We start from the raw sequence: 18978 nt of genomic DNA on the forward strand, positions 1-18978 counted from the left end.
ACTGAATTCAATATATACATCTCTGACAAGTGGTGGCCCTCAGCCAGCTCCTGGGAATATTCTGCATGATAAAACTGGTTTTGTATTTGTGCCTGAGGCCTTGAGGCCATGCTGCACCAGTGACCAGATAAGTTTATCCTAACAATATGTTTTTTGGCAAATGCCTGTTTTTGCTCTGGGCTGTTGTGTGTTATCTGCCGGAGTCTGAGTAGGGGACAGACTCCTTTCCTGGGAGGCAAGCCCATATGACTGACTCCCAGTAAAAACCTTAAACACCAAGGCTTTAGCTTCCCTGGTGGCAACATTTTGAATGTGTTGTCACATGCCATATTGCTACTGAGAGAATTAAACATGCCCCTGTGTAACTTAACTAGAAGAAGATATCTGAAGCTTGCTCCTCATTTCGTTTGGACTTCCCCTCATGTACCTGTCACCTTTGCTGGTTTTAATCTGTAGCCATCACTGCCACACATTGCACACCCATGACTCTGTGGCAGTTGAGTGCACAGCAGATGGCCAGCATAAAATGCTCAACACACAATGTTTAGATTTGGAGCTGCTATATCATGAGCAGGATACAAGACAATGGTGCAACCTTCGGTGAGTGGGTTAAAATAGCCATCTAATCAATACCAATGGTTTCCAGGTTGGTCTTTGCTCAGTCCTTGGCAGAGGGTGTAGAACAGAGTGAAATACTTGGCCTCTCTAACCCTATCTTGGTCAAGCCTGCTGTGTTCTTGAATATTGACCTGATAATCATTAGAAAAATTCTGCTTGCAGCTTGAGTTTGTTTTTTCTTTAAGAAGAGTCCCCTTGCCAGAGGATGGCTCTCCTGAGAAAGTGGAAAAATATGGACAAAAATAATGACTGTTTATTAAAGAGTTATAGGAGTTTTAAGACCAGACTGAGGTCAGCAAGGGTCAACCACCTGGGGACAAAGAGATTTAGAGATTGCTCAATCTTCCTTGGATTCCTGTTGGTGCCCAGGTGTCTGCAATCATCAATCACCTCTTGCCCTGCACATTCTCCCTTCCTTTACATAAAAGAAGCCTCAATTCTGGACTCTCTCAAGATGGACTTGAGGAACCTCCAAGGCCCCCATTTTCTCAAGATGGTACCTTTATTCTTTTTAAATGTTTTCATTGATTTTCAAAGAAGAGGAAGGGAGAGGAAGAGAGAGATATAAACATCAATGATGAGAGAGAATCATCAATTGGCTGCCTCCTGCACGCCTCCGGGAAGATCAGACTGTGACCTCCTGGTTCATGGGTCGATACTCAACCACTGAGCCACACCATCCTTGATTAATAAACTGGGAAGCTGGCACCTTCTTGATTAATAAACCTTTCCTTACCCAAAACTCTGACATTTTAAATATTGGCCCTTTGAAATGTGGAGCACATGGACTTTGGACTTGTAAGAGGCGCTGTTCAGATTTGCCAACAACCTCAGGATGTATGGAAAAGTAACGGCCCCTCTCCTGATGTGCTTAAGGACTTTGATAAAACAGCACTACGATGAGACAGAACTTTGGCTTCAGTTCTACCAGCTCAGCTCTGAGGCAATCAGGGGTTGGGGACCAAACTCTGTGGTTGCAGTTTAATGCTCTTGCAAGTAGAAGTAGAATTAGCCACATCACCAATCATAGGTGGTGAAGAAACACCTCCCGCTTGGCATCATCTAGAACAGGGGTCCTCAAACTTTTTAAACAGGGGGCCAGCTCACTGTCCCTCAGACTGTTGGAGGGCCGGACTATAGTTTAAAAAACAACTATGAACAAATTCCTATGTACACTGCACATATCTTATTTTGAAGTAAAAAAACAAAACGGGAACAAATACAATATTTGTATTTGCATGTGGCCCGCGGGCCGTAGTTTGAGGACCCCTGATATAGAAACTGCTGTAAAGTTAAGTCTTGTCCTTGACCTTAAATGCCTTAAGCACAGCCATTGCCAGTTTACAGGGCTTTCCAGGGAAGCCAGCCTGCAGATAATCAGTGTCGGACAAGTCAACCCTTTCCTCCTGGCAGGCAGTAAAAGTATGTAGGGTCTTCCAGGTTTTATAAGACATTATCCCTGTCCTAGAAAGGTGTGCAGATCCACAGGGTGAGACCTGGCAGCACTTAGATAGTTTTAGCATCAGTGAAGGATAGTCACTGCTGAGAGGCACTGCTTAGAATCACTCAGTTTCAAATGGAATAGTTACTTCATTCCAGTTTAGCATGATCACAATGCCTGAAGATCCCAGTCTACTTTTGTTATTCTCTGGATTTTCTTTAACAATTCATACTTAATAGGAAAACTTTTTAAGTTATCCTAAGTAACCCCAATATATTTTAGTTGATATTTAATGAATCCATTATTATAGTTACTATCAAAGGTTTGCTTAATGGCTCTTGCAACTCTAAGTTGGGCAAGAGACAAAAACTTCAAGGTAAGTATATTCAAATACAATCCTAACTCCTAATACTTTGGCCCTAGACTAATCACTTCATCTCCCAACATCCTGATTGCCTTATTTACAAAATGAGAAAAGTAGAAGCGCTTACTCATCAGAAGGCCAGCATGTTTATAGAGTGATGACTAAATTTGAAATATGTAAATCACAAAATTGCCTGAGGAATTTTGTTTCCTCCCCTAAACACCAAGGAGATTCATTTAATGTCGAAATCACACTTTCTTTCTGACAGAAATCCCTTCAACCCAACATGTTGAGTCACATGGCATTTTTGTGTTTATATAATCCTTGTATCCACAATAAAGCCGTACGCTCCCCAAGGGCAACTGACATGCCTAATACTTCTCCGTATCCCTCTAGTACCCAAGGCATCACTAAGATCCCGGTAGAAACTCCTTCGGTATTCGCTGAGTTGAGTAATAGAGCAGTATCACTACTAGACAGCTAGGAGGATAGCACAACATGTTTCCTCACACTTAATTCTCACACAGTTACATGATCAGGCAGCAAAACTCCAAGTGCTCATCCTCTCAGGGCTTGAGCCACCAAAATATGGCTCCTTTAATTGAGATGGGTAGTTGATGGCAGCAGGATCATAATCACAACCCCCTGAGCCAAACACCAGGAGACTAATAGAAACTGTTTTTGGAGAGAAAAAACATCCTGTTGTGCTTTATCTCCACAATTTCCCAGCAGGCATAAGGGCCTCCTACTAGATGGGGAGTTTAAAACAAGGCCTCCATGTGCAAAACAAATATCACATAACCATACTTTTTGTTACCCCCAGTGGTTTGATGAATGGACTGATAGAACACTCCCAGCGTAAGTTTTCATTTGCTTCTAGGCTCTAAAAACACATGTCCCTCCCTGTAGGTAACAATGACAGAAAAAAATAGTTCCATCTCTTGTGGCCATTAGATTTTCAGCTCTTATTGCAACTGTTAAATAAACCTCCTTGAGATAATGAACATTTTTCCGGTTAGGGGCATAGGAATAGCGAGTGCACTACTTAGTGTATAGAATATTCAATGTGGAAATGGATTTTTTTCTATTAAAACAATACCAACTTGGCCAAATATAGTTTACTGATCAATTCTCCCATTCATGTGGTGCAAACCTATATACTTTCCCCTGAAAAACGCTAGTGTTTTGAGATCCTCCCAATTTCGCTTTGCTAAAAAGGCAACATGAGCCCTGATGATTGTTCAGTGGATAGAGTGTAGGCCCTCTGACTGAAGGGTCCTGGGTTCAATCCTGATCAAGAGCAGGTAACTCAGTTGCAGGCTAGATCCCCAGTCCTGGTCAGGACACTGCAGAAGGCAACCAATCAATGTGTCTCTCTCACATCAATATTTCTCTCTCTCTCCCCCTCCTTTCCACTCTTTCTAAAAATCAATATAAAATATCCTCAGGTGAGAATTAACAACAGAAAAGAGGCAACATGAAAAGCAATAGATTATATTGCTGTGAGTGGGAGACAGATGACAGACAGCAAAAGACATCGATTAAGAGGAGAGACATCTTGCAAAGAGGGAAAAGTCAAGACTACTCACTGGTCATATTGCCTCATTCACTGCACTCAGGGTTTCTATCTTTCTGATCCTTCTTAACCTATTTACTCAATTTATATCTTAGATCATTTACTGAATAGGTTAGGTGTTCACTGGAAGAACAGCCTGAGTGACCTTATTCTTTATAAACTCAGGAGCTTTCAATTTGTGTGGAGTAAATGGAGTTTTAGGGTGCCTTGAAGTTCTAAGACCCTCTCCACTTAGTCTTAAGCATCCAATGCAAAAAGAACTGTCACCTGCTTCATACATCTCACTCAAGCCAAATCAGATTCCCTGCCATTTCCCATCCTTGTCCTTCATGCATCAGTGTTAATGTCTAGGCTTTGCTGCCCTCTGCTGGCCTCTTGGGAAATAGCTACTCTATAAACAAAAATGAAATGGTTATTCTCTTGTTGGGTCTTGGATTCCAGTTCAAAGGAAGAAAAATGTTTATACATAGTCTATATTGAAAATAAACATTAAAACCCAAATTATTAAAACAAAATCAAAACAAACAAAATTTACTCTTCGGTAAGCGTAAGTGGAATTCTGTAATCTGCATTTAATAACAATTTATTTCCCTGAAATACTGTGCAGTAGTTTGCAATAGCAATAGAGAGGGACAATCTGCTGCCTTTTTAACAGATGAATATTCAGTTGGCAATGAACATGTTTCTCAAACATTAGACAAATATAAAAATTACTTCCTGTTCCCACTTATGCAAAACTTTTACCCCTTCTCTCCTCACACTATTAAATTCTGGAAATATGAGACAGGGAAGATATTTTATCATTCTAACATCTCCAAAATGAATGAACATGGTGCATTTATTTCTAAGCATAACAGTGCAATAAAATTATTACAATTAAGTTGTTTAGAGACCTTGTAGAACCCTATAGGATTTAGGCACACAACCAAAAATGTTTTATTTGATATTCCACATATATGTGGTAGCCAAAAAATAAAGGCAAAAGTGAGCAGCATCAAGCCTTTATTTAAGATTAAAAAAAAGAATAGCTATTGAGGAAGTACTGATTTAGGCACAAACCCAAACAGGGTTCTGATTGGGACATGGAAGTCACAGAGATTTTGTGAAAAAGAGAAGGGAAATAATTACATGAAAAGAAGAAATAAATTTATGTTAGTGTTAATAAGTCAATGAAAGAATTTCTATAGGTGCAAACAAGCTAAGTAATTCTTTAGCTGTATATGATGGTGCTAATCCTAAGGAATACCTTTATTCAGCCTGATAGTCAGGATATCTGCTTTCCTGTTAGATTTGCAAATAGTTGTTTGAAACGCAATCTTGGTCTGGCCCCGTCCAAAAGTTATTTTGACCAGTTCAAACATTCCAAATGTTTTTTTGAAGTAAGAGGTGCAAGGCAAACCCTCTGGTGTCCTAGCTCTTATTTAAAATGTCTCCATTTATGTCAAGTTTTCACATATACAAGGTAAAATATTTTTCATTCTATACTTTTGTTATTGTCCAGAACATTCTTCTTAAAGTTTAAGAATCACAATTATGAAATATCATTAGATGAATTTCCATAAACTTCATGCTACGTAAGTGATTAAGTTAGAACATATATCACAATTACTCATTTTCACATGAAGAATACAAAATGATAAAATCGGTGGTCTCTTAAAAGTTGATTTTTAAGTCAACTTTGAAGGGGTTTAGAACAGGCCTCCCCACGATGTGCCTAAAAGAATCTAAATTGGGGGCCTCTAAGAGTTATGGCCAGAAATAGCCACCTATATGGTAGGGCCAACTACTAAACATCTGCCTTCCTATTGTCCTGTGAAATTCTTTCCTCCCCTCTGAAGCCTCAAGGAATCTTACCTCATTCCTTGGCTCAGGATGCCATATATACCTCATTTTAGCTTTCTGTCTCTGATCCTCTTACATATGCAGGGTTCCCATATGGACATAAGTAATTAAATTTGGCTATTTTCTCTTGTTAATCTCTCTCACGTAGATTTAATTATTAGACCAACCAAAAGAAACAAAAGTAATTTTTTTTCTCTCCCACACTTTAATACACTAAACTGTTTGATATAAGTAAGAGATTGTCATAAAATCCTAACAGTTTGATTTATCTAACCAGAGAACATTATTTTAATCATGTGCAGACTGTAGAAGCCATTTTTTAGAAAAGCCCAATAGGTTGTAACAGATACTCCATGCACAGAAGCAGTTGCTTGTATGTCCTGTATGTGAGCTCAGAAGTATGATTCTAAGCAGGAGTGAGGTTCATGATCACTTTCACTAAGAGAGGCTAAAGAGGCTGATATAGAAAGAGAACATCATTATTACTATCACCACCATCAATATAATCACAATCTATTGAGCATATTCTACATTATCAAATAGAGAACTCAATGCTATACTTTTAAAATTTCATTTAATTCTCACAACACTATTAGGTAGTTATTATCATCTTTACCTTATAGATGAGAAATGTATGGCTCAGAAAATGTACTATGCAACAATAAAAAAGAAGGATCTCTTACCCTTTGAGACAGCATGGAGGGACCTGGAGAATATTGTGCTAAGTGAAATAAGCCAGTCAGAGAAAGACAAGTATCACATGATTTCACTCATATGTGGAATCTAATAAATAAAATAAACTGTTGAACAAAATAGATCCAGAGACATAGAAGCATGGAACAGACTGTGAAATCTCAGAGGGAAGGCGGGGGTAGGTGGGTAGGAGGGATGAGATCAACCAAAGAACTTGTATGCATACAAGCATAACCCATTAACACAGACAATAGGGGGTGGAGACCTGGGGTGGGAGTTGGGGTGGCTATAAGCATTCAATTGGGAGAAAAAAGGAGATGTATGTAATACTTTCAACAATAAATATTTAAAAAAATAAAAGAAAGAAATAAAATGTAGGTTATACCATAGGCTACACCTCAAGAGTCAAAGCAGAGTTTCCAACCCCAAACTGTCTCCAGGTTCATGATTTTCTTATTAAGTAATAGCTCTATATATTTAAAATATCAAATATAGCCGAAACCGGTTTGGCTCAGTGGATAGAGCGTCGGCCTGCGGACTGAAAGGTCCCGGGTTCGATTCCGGTCAAGGGCATGTATGTTGGTTGCGGGCACACCCCCAGTGGGAGATGTGCAGGAGGCAGCTGGTCGATGTTTCTCTCTCATCGATGTTTCTAACTCTCTATCCCTCTCTCTTCCTCTCTGTAAAAAATCAATAAAATATATATAAAAATAAAATATCAAATATATTTTAAAAGTTTAATTATTAATACCTTTAAAAATACTCCTTTTTTCTTTGTGTATGTGTGCATATAAAACTTAAAGAGTGAACACATACAAGTTCATGTTTGATAACTAAATTTAATTATATTATTCTTGGGCACTTTACCAAGTAGCTCTAATAATTATGAGAAGCCTTTTGCTGCTTTAGGAACACCCAGAGCTATCCTTCTGTTTAGTTGAGCCACTCAGTTCCAAGTATCTTTGTTTCTTAAACGTCACATTTTGGGGGTTATTACTTCTATATAAACAGAAATCAGTCTTAAAGAGACTTCAGGAACCTGAAGTATGGATTCTCTTGCTAAAAGGGACACTAGGATTTCTTTTAAAATCTATTCAGAAAGAAAGGTTCAAAACAAACTTAACCACATCATATACGTAAGTTCAAATTAAGTTCTTGCATTTTTCTTATGATAAGTAAGCATATAAAGTATAATTAGAAGCATCAACTGGAGCCCAAATGTGTATAAGTCCATGTTCGCTGAGATATTTTGGGGAGAAAAAGAAAAGAGTAACACTGTTCCTTGTGAACTATGTCAAGGGAAAGAATCAATTTATAAAGAAGTTACTTGATGGCACCAAAACTTCTGGTGAGAAATGAAATCTAAACATATGATTAAAAGCAAAGTAAGGTGGGCTTTTCATTCAGCTTGTCTTGGAAGTCATCCTCTAAGTCAGCTATTTTCAACCTTTTCCATATCAGAGCACACCAAAAGATTAATCACTAAAATTCTGTGGCACACCCAAAAATATGTTTTTTGACGATCTAACAAAAAATAGGTATCATTTTGATTCCTTCAGACTGGACAGCTATTGTTGTGGTGGCTGTTGTCATTTTTTTATTTGACAATCTAAGGGAACAGAGGTCAGTGCTACTGAATAAATAGTCAAGGATTGCATGCACGGTGTGAAAATCGCTGCTCTAAGTACATGCTTTGCCCTGGTGAGCTCTAAGAAAAATTGATCTACAATGTAACTAATCAACATAATTTGCTTCACCTCCCTTTTGTCAGAGTACAAAAGTTTACGTCAGGAAAGCTTTCAGAGATAATCAATCCTAAGGGGGAAAAATGGGTCAGGAAGAGCACATCATGAATAAATGCTCCAGTGGACTATTGAAAGTCACTGTTTTTAGCACTGCCACATTCTCACCTGCAACATTTTCCCATCCTGTTTTATTGTAATTTATTTTTAATAACAATACAACTATGATTAAATCAATCCATCATACAAATTGTGTTTTACTATCTGTTCCATCACTGTTTAACCTACTTATTACCAGTTTCCCACAGCCTGTAATTAAGCAAAGTTTTTCTATGTCACTGTTATCTTCAGCTAATCAAGGTTATCCTCTGCTTATTAATCACTTTTAAAATGTCATTTCGAAGTCATGAATCACGTTGAGGGAGAAAGTGATGGCTGAAATGTATCTTTTTGGAAGATACACAGTGATGACAGTAACTCTTACCTACAATATGGAAGTGTTGCTTCAGAACATACAAGACTTGAATAGAAATAACCTCTACCCTTATGAGTCCTAACCTTTAGTCAGTGATGACGATATTTTCAGACAAGTTCTTTGCTAAGCACTACAGGTTCACAGATACATTCCTCACAAGATTGTACTACGAAGAACAAAGTTATGTAAGGTGTTTTAAGTCATCTGGCTAATAACAGACAATGCCAGGTCTTGAGTTTGATTTGGGTAACTCTGGAGTTTAATCACTCTATTCCTCTGCAATTATCATAAATTCTCCCTTATAGCTGTACTTTCTCAGGGGATGGAATAGTGTCTTATTTAGAATAGGTGGGGTGTGTGTGTGTGTGTGTGTGTGTGTGTGTAATGAAGGATTTCTGTAGTTCATTTTCATTCAATATAAAATCCCACATTTTCTATAATTCAGTTGTAAATTTCAAATTTTTTCAATTTCAAATTTTCTAATTTGTTTTTTTTAAATATATTTTATTGATTTTTTACAGAGTGGAAGGGAGAGAGATAGAGAGTTAGAAACATCGATGAGAGAGAAACATCGATCAGCTGCCTCCTGCACATTTCCTACTGGGGATGTGCCCGCAACCCAGGTACATGCCCTTGACCGGAATCGAACCTGGGACCTTCCAGTCCACAGGCCGACGCTCTATCCACTGAGCCAAACCGGCTTCGGCAAATTTTCTAATTTGTTGATCTGACTTTAAAAGCTAACTGCAGCAACAGTGTGATAGATGTAAATTCACCTGTAAAGAACCATAATCTATTCAGGTCATTTAGTTAGCCAACAATAGAAATCCACTTCAAACTGGCTTAAGGAAAAAGGAAAATATATGGGTAAGTATAACTAAACCATAGGAATGACAATGATGACATAGAAGACAACCAGAAATGTAACCTCTAGGACCAGTTTCCTCTAAACATCTGTCATCTCATTTCTCTTGCTGAGACTATTTTTTTGATAAGGTAGGGTTGGTCCTCAAACTTCTGGGCCCCAAAGCTTACATCTTTGTAACCAGAGAGATTTAAGTTTAAAAATCCCATGAAAGACCCCCCCCATTGGTTCAATGTGGGCCCCATGCCTACCAAGAGGACAGAGTGATATGCTCAGGAAGGTTTGGGTCGCTGCTCACTGTATTGTAAAGGAGGTAGGCTGAATTTATTGACTTTGGATTTAAAATAATGTATTTGCTTAATTAGCTTTCAACTTAAAAAAGTGGCATAAATCATTTGCTATGACCTCAATCAGCCTATCATTTATACTCAGACTTAATGGTTTCTAACTATCCTTGCATCTCTTGCATATTACTTCCTAAAGTGTCAAAGTCTTTTATTGGAGCATCTGATTGACTGAAACAGATCATATACATGTTGGTTTTAAAGAAAAGAGGGAGACGGAGGATTTCCCACTAAGGATTTCATAGTGGAAGATATGGGCTATTGGTTCAATAATTCTACATAACAACATATATGGGGTTTTCAGGAAGAAGGGAAAATAAATGAATACCAATTACTTAGTGAGATTAAGACTATTTCATTAGTCATTAACATTAGTTCTTCAATGTTTTCAACTTACTCATTTTGATGTTAAGTTGAATATAAGTACAACTAACAATTACAATTGATTTAATCTAGTCCGATGGCTAGCATAACAAAGAGTGCTTACTCTGTGATCATGGCATAATTGAAACTGTTTGGGTGAATTCCCTTTGTCAAACAATGATACACATTCACAATAGGGTAATTTGTAGTGGCTGCACAGTGAAGACTTTTTCGTCTATCTCTCACATGGAAAATTATAGAAAATAATGTGCAAGACCAGACTTACTACTCTTGAACTCTGCAGAGATGGGGACTATCAGAAGAGGTCTCTGTTGCGAGTAGAGAGAAGCCTAGAAAGAGAACATTTCTGAGGAGTATCTCTTTGTAGAAGGCAGTGATGGGAGTCCCTCAAGCTTCACCCTCAGATGAGGAGCAGAGAAAGCTGGTGGATAGCCTTAAGCTTAGTTGGCGGGGCCTTCAGTGAGGTTACACAGAGAGCCTCTGTATTTCCAGACAAAGAAGTTTGCAATATGAAGAAAAGCCATTGCACTGGGCTCAGTGTGAACTCTAGGCATTTGTCAGAATCAAGGGTGCACGAATGCATCCGTGGAAGAGATGTGGACAACAAGCAGAAGTGAGCTTACTCCTGGCTCAAGAAGGCAGGGAGGAGATTCCAACAAAAAGAGAGTTTGTTGAGAGTGGGCAGCCAGGAAGCTGGAGACTGAGGGGCTGTGGCCACCTGAAGACCAGTCCACACTCAAGCTGTGTATAGGGAAGCCCAGCAAGAGATCCTTGAAGAGAGTACTGGTGACCTACAAGAAAGGCTCCAACCTTCTGCCGGGCATAGGAAGCCAAACCCCTTGAGCAGACAAATGTGTTGCTAAAGGTCAGCAGTCATCCAGTGCTTATTTTCAATTCACCTAAACACAGGTGCTGGACATGTTGGTCGGTCGGGAAGGAATTGTAAAATGGTCCTGCCTTCCAAAGATGGTAAGGAATGTCCAAATTCTTGCTGCTGCTGAAATGGGCGCTAGAATGTGTGGTGCAAATTCTAATTTGTGTTCAGGGAACTTATTTTAACTTAAGAGTCAAAGTTCTGAGAGAATGTGACAGAATCCGATGGTTGTAATTTTGTAATCGATGCATAGACTCCGCAGGTTCACACTCCAGGTTACAAGTATGCAGGATTCCACTTTAATAATTTTGTTTCTTTATCAGACTAAATTATCAGTGAAATAAAAAAATTGAACTCTTGCATCCACAAATCTCTCTTGTTTTGATCCACATGGCTCTCTTTGAGTCTCTTTTGATACAGAAAATTAGGACAGTTGAACAACCCATCTCCTTCTAAAGACCAAGCCAAGCATGACCAGGACTCTGGCCTTTCTAGGGAGGTATCTGAGCTGTCTCTCCAGGATTCCATGAAAGAATTAAGCGCCCATGCCTTAGGCATCCATGATATGATTGCAGATCTGTTTTTACAGAATATAGGCATTTATAAAATGTTCACAGTAATTTCAAGTCTCTTGTGAGTGAGAAGAATGATGGAAACCTCAGGGCTTAGCTACGAATAGGTGGAGCACACCGGATGGAAGGAAGGTGCTGCAGAGAACATCGCCAATGTCTGCTTTATGTGCCTGAGCCATCTGCAACCATGGGTAGGTAAGGAATTGCTCCTATACAAAGTTAAAAAGAAAAGCTTCTCATTAGACCGAAACTCATGTGATTAGGTGTAATTGGAAAATAGGATTCAACATGTATATCGCTGAGGCAACAAAGCAAAAGCGAAATAAGAAAATTCAATTCTATTTCCAACTTTAGCCATCCAAAAGCTGTGCAAATTTGGGAAAATATATATCAACTTGCCTTTTCTGAGACTTACTTTCCCCTTCATGAAGTAATCCTAAGAATTCTATAACCCTAATCAATCCTATGATGCTTTCAAAAAATCCACTTATTAAGGCAACGTGTATTTAAAGCAAAATCAAACATCATTTTATTTCCAAATGTAAAAAAGAGGGCAGAACAGTACCCATCATAAAAGCAGCCCTGACAAGCACCTGCATCCCATGAGATGACACTCGCAGACTGAGAAGAAGGAAAACATTGCACATGGCATGTGATGAACCACCGATGCTGCTTCACATGTTGAATATAGAAAAAGACCTTGGCAACAATATGATTATACTGAAATGCACAATAGAATCACAAGTCAGTATTCAGAATATTCGATTTTGAGAGATGCATAGGTGTGAGATTTTAGTTTGGAGGAACAAAAATACAGGAAGTAGTATCAAAATGGGTACATGATAGGGCAAATCATATATTAAAGAAGTAAAATATGTATGTCAGAAAAGATGTGTATATTATGTATAATATGATATATATTAAGTTATTTGTATATTTATAATATATAGCTTATAGGATTTTATAGTCATGTGCATTGATATAATATATATGAAATGAAAAATATATCAGAATTTATAGCTAAAATATAATTAAACATGTATTTATGCTTGTGTGACTATGAGTATAAATTGTATATAATATATAACTCAATATGTAACATAAATTTTTTAGTTTTTTAATTTATTCTGAAAAATAAACTTTTCTCCTATGTATCAGAAAACCCCCCAAAATAGAAACATAAGTTCACAGACTGAATTCTCTATCCTTGTATTTATATTGAGGACTGTTAAATATGCTACAAGAGAAAAGAAACTTTCTCCTAGGAAGAAAGCTAATTTATTTTCTTTTTTAAACATAGTTTTATTGATTTCAGAAAGGAAGGGAAAGGGAGAGAGAGATAGAAACATCAATGATGAGAGATAATCACTGATCGGCTGTCTCTTGCATGCCCCACACTGGGGATTGAGCTCACAACCCAGGCATGTGCCCTGACCGGGAATTGAACCCTGACCTCCTGGTTCATAGTTCGATGCTCAACCACTGAGCCACGCCAGCGGGGCAAGAAAGCTAATTTCTAAACAAGTAAAACTGCGCTGTAAATAATATTATATGATGGATCCAAATTTATTTAAAATATTAATATGTGATGACTTTTCCATTTACCCTAGGAATAATAACAATATTCCTGCTGTTTAAAAAGTCTTCTAATGCATTTGATTTATAAGATTAAATTCATAAGAAATGTACTTACAGTTTTCAGAAAAAAACTTACATCTATATTTATGGCCTACATAGAATAGTAATTTATGGACCAGATAATCATATTTTATATTCTTTCCCAATTTTTAATTTCTCTTTTTCTCTGACTTTATTTCTTAAGTTTGACAAATATAGGTAGTCTTAAGTTTCCCTCATTCGTTCATTTATTTCTTCATTCCTTTATTCCATCATTTATTCATTCAATACTGAGCTTCTACTATAAGCAAGGTACTGGGAAATGAAGGAGGAGGGGATAGGGAACAAAGAGGTAGAGAAACAAGAGGAGGAAGTGGAATGACCAGACTCCCTCATGCTCCTGAAGCTTGTAGCAGTCCCTTAGTGACCCTCTCTCCCCGTCTCTCTCTGTCCTGGGTTAGCTTTCTCTAATCTTACACCTTTGCTTTCTATGAAGATCATTCCTAAGATTATCTGCTTGTCAACATTTCTCAAGACCGAAACCACGCCCACTGAATGGTCCCATGCTAGGGCATCATCATCTTTCTTTCTTTTCTCACTATGACCCTCTGCTCTCACTGGCACCACAATTCTCCGATACCCAGGTTCCAAATCTGAGATTCTTAAGTGATTTTTCACTCTCTCCTAATATAATGACTAGTTGCCCACACTATATCTATTCTATTCCCACAATATTTCATATTAGTTTTTCTTCCCCCACTTCTAAAACTCTAACTTTAAACCTCTATTTCTCTTGTCTGGGTTATTTGAATACTTTCAAAACTGACTTTCTCACCTCTTAGATCTCCATATCGATCCAGTATGCAACTTGCCAGAAACTTTCCCCAGAATATTACTTTAATCTTTGGGTAAATTTCATTACTTTGCCTCTAACATCTTCAGTCCCCTAGCTCACAGGAATATGTGATGACTAAAATTAGACAATGAATGCAAAGTGCTTTGTGGAGTGCCTACCACATAGTAAGAATTCCATTATAATAAACTATTTTTATATGTCATTGCCTGCAAAAACTGTGTCAAATTATTCTGCTCTCCACTTAGCTGTTCTTTTTTAATGCCTGTATTGCACAATAATTAAGAGCTTTGCAGCTAGACTGTCTAGATTCAAATCCTATGAATTCCAATTGTTATCCTTGGGTAAATTGCCTAACCTCTTGTGCCTCCATATCCTGGATCTACATAATTGCGGTGATAATATTAGTATCTACTTCAGAGTGTTATTGTAATGATTAAATAATTGATGCATACAAAGCAAGTATAGGACAAACGTTAAATATTAAATTAATGTTAGTATTATTAATAGCTATTCACAGTCTCCCATGATCCTTCACCAACATACCCATTAAGCCTTGTCTCTCACTCTTCCTGTTTATAATCTCTCTGTTTCTTCCCATCAGAGCCAATATTTATTTCCTGTACACACCCTATTGTGCTTTTCTACTGGTGTGTTTAAGCTCTTCACTTAGGCTGTCTTTGGTCCTGTGCCTTCTAGATGAAAGTTCCCCGAAAATACACCTTTCCCATATTTATATATCTAAAGTGCCTTCCACATAGGAAAAATTTAATAAGTATTTGTAGGAAAATATATCACTCGAGTATTTTAGTGTGCCACCTTGTTAGTTTATGGCACTTCTAAACAATTGAATCTTGAATTGATTTATATGTGGTAATAATCAGATGCAGAGATAAATATATAATCTATCACTTGCCCTATTTTGAACAATGTATTTGTCATTTGTTTAAGAATAATAGCATTTTTTCCCCATGAATCAGGTAAAATAATTTACTACTCACAAAGCAGCATCGGATTGGGCTAACTTTTGCTTGAACTTTTCTTTTTTGAACTTTTCTTATAGAAATTTCAATCTTTTTCTTGGTTTATGAGACTCATCAAACCTGCTTTTCAAGATGAGTAAATCAATTTACAAGCAATAGAAGTGGTCTGGGTTTGGTTTAGATTGTTTGTGTGTGTGTGCATGTTGCTTTTCTTTCATTTGTTTCAAAGTTATATTTTTATGTAGTTGTTTTAAAAAGTCTGAGTAAGTCCATGCACTGGCCAGAGGAACTGCTGGGATTCCAGCTGCCCTCCATCTCACTCAGCCACAATCCCCACTGTTTTCTATCTCCAGAAGTTATGGGAACTTCTCCCCCTCCCCCCAGCACTGAAACCCTGGGCTGGGGGCCTGGTGTGGTGCTGGGAACCCTCACTTCTCAGGGGCGACCTCTGCAGCTGAGATATCCTCCTGATTTTTAACAACCACATTTGAGTGTGGGACCAGCCGGTTCCCCTACTGTGTCCTTTCTACCAGTCTCCATGTGACTTCTTTATATCCTCAGGTGTAGGATTTCTGTTCAGCTAGATTTCAGGCAGTTCTGAATGATGGTTGTTCTGTAGTTTAGTTGTAATTTTGATGTGGTTGTGGAAGGATTCGAATACTGCATTTACCTATACCACCATCTTGACCTGAACTTCATTTTGTTCCTCTTAAAAGAACACCAATAATATTAGATTAGGAGCCACCTGATCTTAACTTCATCACAACTAAAAAGATTATATTCACCAGCAGCAGAGTTAGGATTTCAGCATATCTTCTGTAGGGGACACAATTCAATTCATAACACTTGAAGGGGCCCAGAACATGCCACTGTCACATAAATATTATATTCTTTAGGAATATTTAGTGAATTTATTCAAATGAAGGAAGGCCAAATGATGCAGAACCGAACATATTAGAAATCTATATGCAATAGAAAGTGAATATAAATTATCCAACCATATGTGAACATTTCCAGCTAAGGATATAAATACATATATCTTTTATACATACCTGACATGATGATTCTGGAAAAATAAAGCCAGAGATATTAAAAATCATCTCAAATTTTAAAGATGGTGTGGAATAAGTGTTAACATTCTACATGAATAGAAACCCGATTTAATGACATAATGTTATCATGGCAGAAGCATGGTCAGTTTTAACATTTGAAAATTGGTATCATTTACATTGGCTTTTTAATAATTAAGTTATTTGTATACACAGTATCTCAGTGTGGACAAAAACTTTTAGTGTTGATTACTTGCTATGATGTCTTAAACTTTCAAAGTCTTTTCAATATAAGAAAATAGCTGCAACATTTTGAGTGCTTTCTCATAAAATAAAATCTTAAAAGTAATTATGATTGGTCTTTGTGGTTTCTAGTGATAAGTTTTCTTATTTTTCCACATAGCATAAAGTATATTCTTATGCAGGATTTCATTAAGAGCCAGTAGTTTATAAACAATATTACCAAATGCAGTGAAGACAAGCAATCTTCACAGTGCACTTTCACCTCACTGGAGTTGAGCTGCTCCTTTGGAATATTTTTCCACTTCAATATAAAACAGATTGTTATGGTTTTGTCAGTGTTTTCATTATGGGGCTTTAAAAAAACAATTTTTATTTCTTCCACAGTTCACAGTTGTTTGGTGAGATTGTTTTTGGAAATCCAATAGTTCTGGAATGTTTTGAATAACCAAATGTTCTTTAGTAGATGAAGTTTTTCAATGCAACTGTAATAATAAGCATCTAAGGATAGCTATATTACCAATATATCCTGAAACCAAAGAAAGATGGTTTTATATATATATTAATGCTTATTAATTAATATATTATAAATATTAATATATATATATTAATGCTTTCAGAGAGGAATGAAGAGGGAGAGAGAGATAGAAACATCAATGATGAGAGAGAGAATCATTGATTGGCTGCCTCCTGCATGCCCCACACTGGGAATTGAGCCCACAACCCAGGCTTGTGCCCTGATCAGGAATTGAACCGCCACCTCCAGGTTCATAGGTCGAATCTCAACCACTGAGCCACACCCTGGCCAGGTGAAGATGGTTTTCTTGTTCCCTTAATCCACTTAATTGTTTTTTTATGTGAATATTTTCATTATTTATAATTCCCATTTCAGATCATAGTTCTGACCACCACCTTGTTATGACGCTTGAAGCCAGTTTAAACCACCTATTTTATGTTCTTCCAACTTACTTTTAAGCAGTGACTTTACTAGGGACAGCAATTCCACACAGCAGCCAAGTTTTCCTCCTGTCAACTACTGAGTACAAGAAGGAACCCGCCCCCACTCCAAAGTCTTCTATCCTCACCTACTGAGCTACAAGTTCACTTCTTCTCTTTTTCCAGAAAGTTAAAGCTACATTCAACCTCAGATTCTGCTGAGCAAAACTTGTGCCAGTTTCATGGTCCTGAGAAACTTCAGGAAAGCATAACAACAAAACAAAACAAAACAAAACAAAACAAAAAGCCCCACTGTGTTTTGATGATGGGCTTTCTGTCTGTGAAGAGCCAGAATCACCGAAATTAAGCAAATATGTGTGACTATCATGGTGTACTTTCTCAGCAGGTGGCCTACACAAGCCAGTTCATTTACTTGCTATGTCACAGCCCCAACTTCGGGGCTGGTGGGGGTGGGGGGCTATTTCTTTTTATAACAAGGATTTGGAAAAAGGATGATGAACTCTTCCTGTAGTAGATCACCTTGCATAGTTTATTGGGGCTTTTCACAGCTTGTCCAACTGTTCTATTCATGTAAGTAGTCAACTGTTCTGTAGATTTCTTATCCTCCATGTTCTTATTAGTGAATTTAAGATCTTTTTTCTAGGAAGATCAATGGAATGATCCTCAATATTATTACAAAAGTTTCATTGTAGGTAGATTTCAGATGTCATAATCTCTTGAATACCGGCTCAGCCCAACCCTGGTACCCAGGGAGTCCCTTGGCTCCTGGGTGAACCCCACTCAGGATCATTCAGATGTGACTGTCTTCAATTTATTTTAATAGAAGAATAAACCAGTGGTGTGTTCAGTTCCTTGTCCCCTGAAGACAAATGTGATGGGTGTGTTTAATTTCATTAACTACAATGCAGCTGACAAGAAAAATGTACAAAATCAGCTTTTGAGCACTTGCATTTGAAATCATTATTGCATTAGCTGTCACACTAGAATCTAAGGACAAAATATATTATGGGTGTTTTTATGAAACTTTGCAAATGCATTGATAAAATAATTTATAAACATTTGAAACCATGGCTGGGTCCTGGTGACTATTTTCTCTCCTCTAGATAAGGCTCCCTATTCTCCCAAGCACATTTACATAGTGACCCCTGTGTCAAACCCTCATCTTTCAGGGTGGAGACAGGGGAGGCTGTCTTTAAATCTGAAGAGCATGGGTGACTTTTTCATTGTGGCCTGACCCTGCTCTTGAAGTGTGATGCTTGATGCAATGACTGACTCATCTGTCCCCAGAAGCTGGTACCACATGGAGCCCTGAGGGCTCCCAGCCTCCCCTCCAGGTCCTCGGTGAGAGGAGGGCTTCCTAAACACGCAGGGCCACCCTTGCTCTGCTCGCCTGCAAACCCCTGCTCAGGAAGCCAGGGCAGGAGGGACCTGGAACATGCTTTCTGAAACGCAGTGAAGATTCTGCACCATCACCCTGGCAGGAGAGTCA

At 37.9% G+C, this 18978-nt stretch overlaps 1 pseudogene; it reads right to left on the minus strand.

Annotated features, from left to right (window-relative positions):
- Positions 1-17008: 17008 nt before the first annotated feature.
- The window catches only part of LOC111823122, a 52949-nt pseudogene continuing 50979 nt past the window's right edge, over positions 17009-18978 (minus strand).

This window comes from Myotis lucifugus, unplaced genomic scaffold (genome assembly GCF_000147115.1).
Source record: "Myotis lucifugus unplaced genomic scaffold, Myoluc2.0 scaffold_5, whole genome shotgun sequence".
In the NCBI taxonomy this organism is placed as follows: domain Eukaryota; kingdom Metazoa; phylum Chordata; class Mammalia; order Chiroptera; family Vespertilionidae; genus Myotis; species Myotis lucifugus.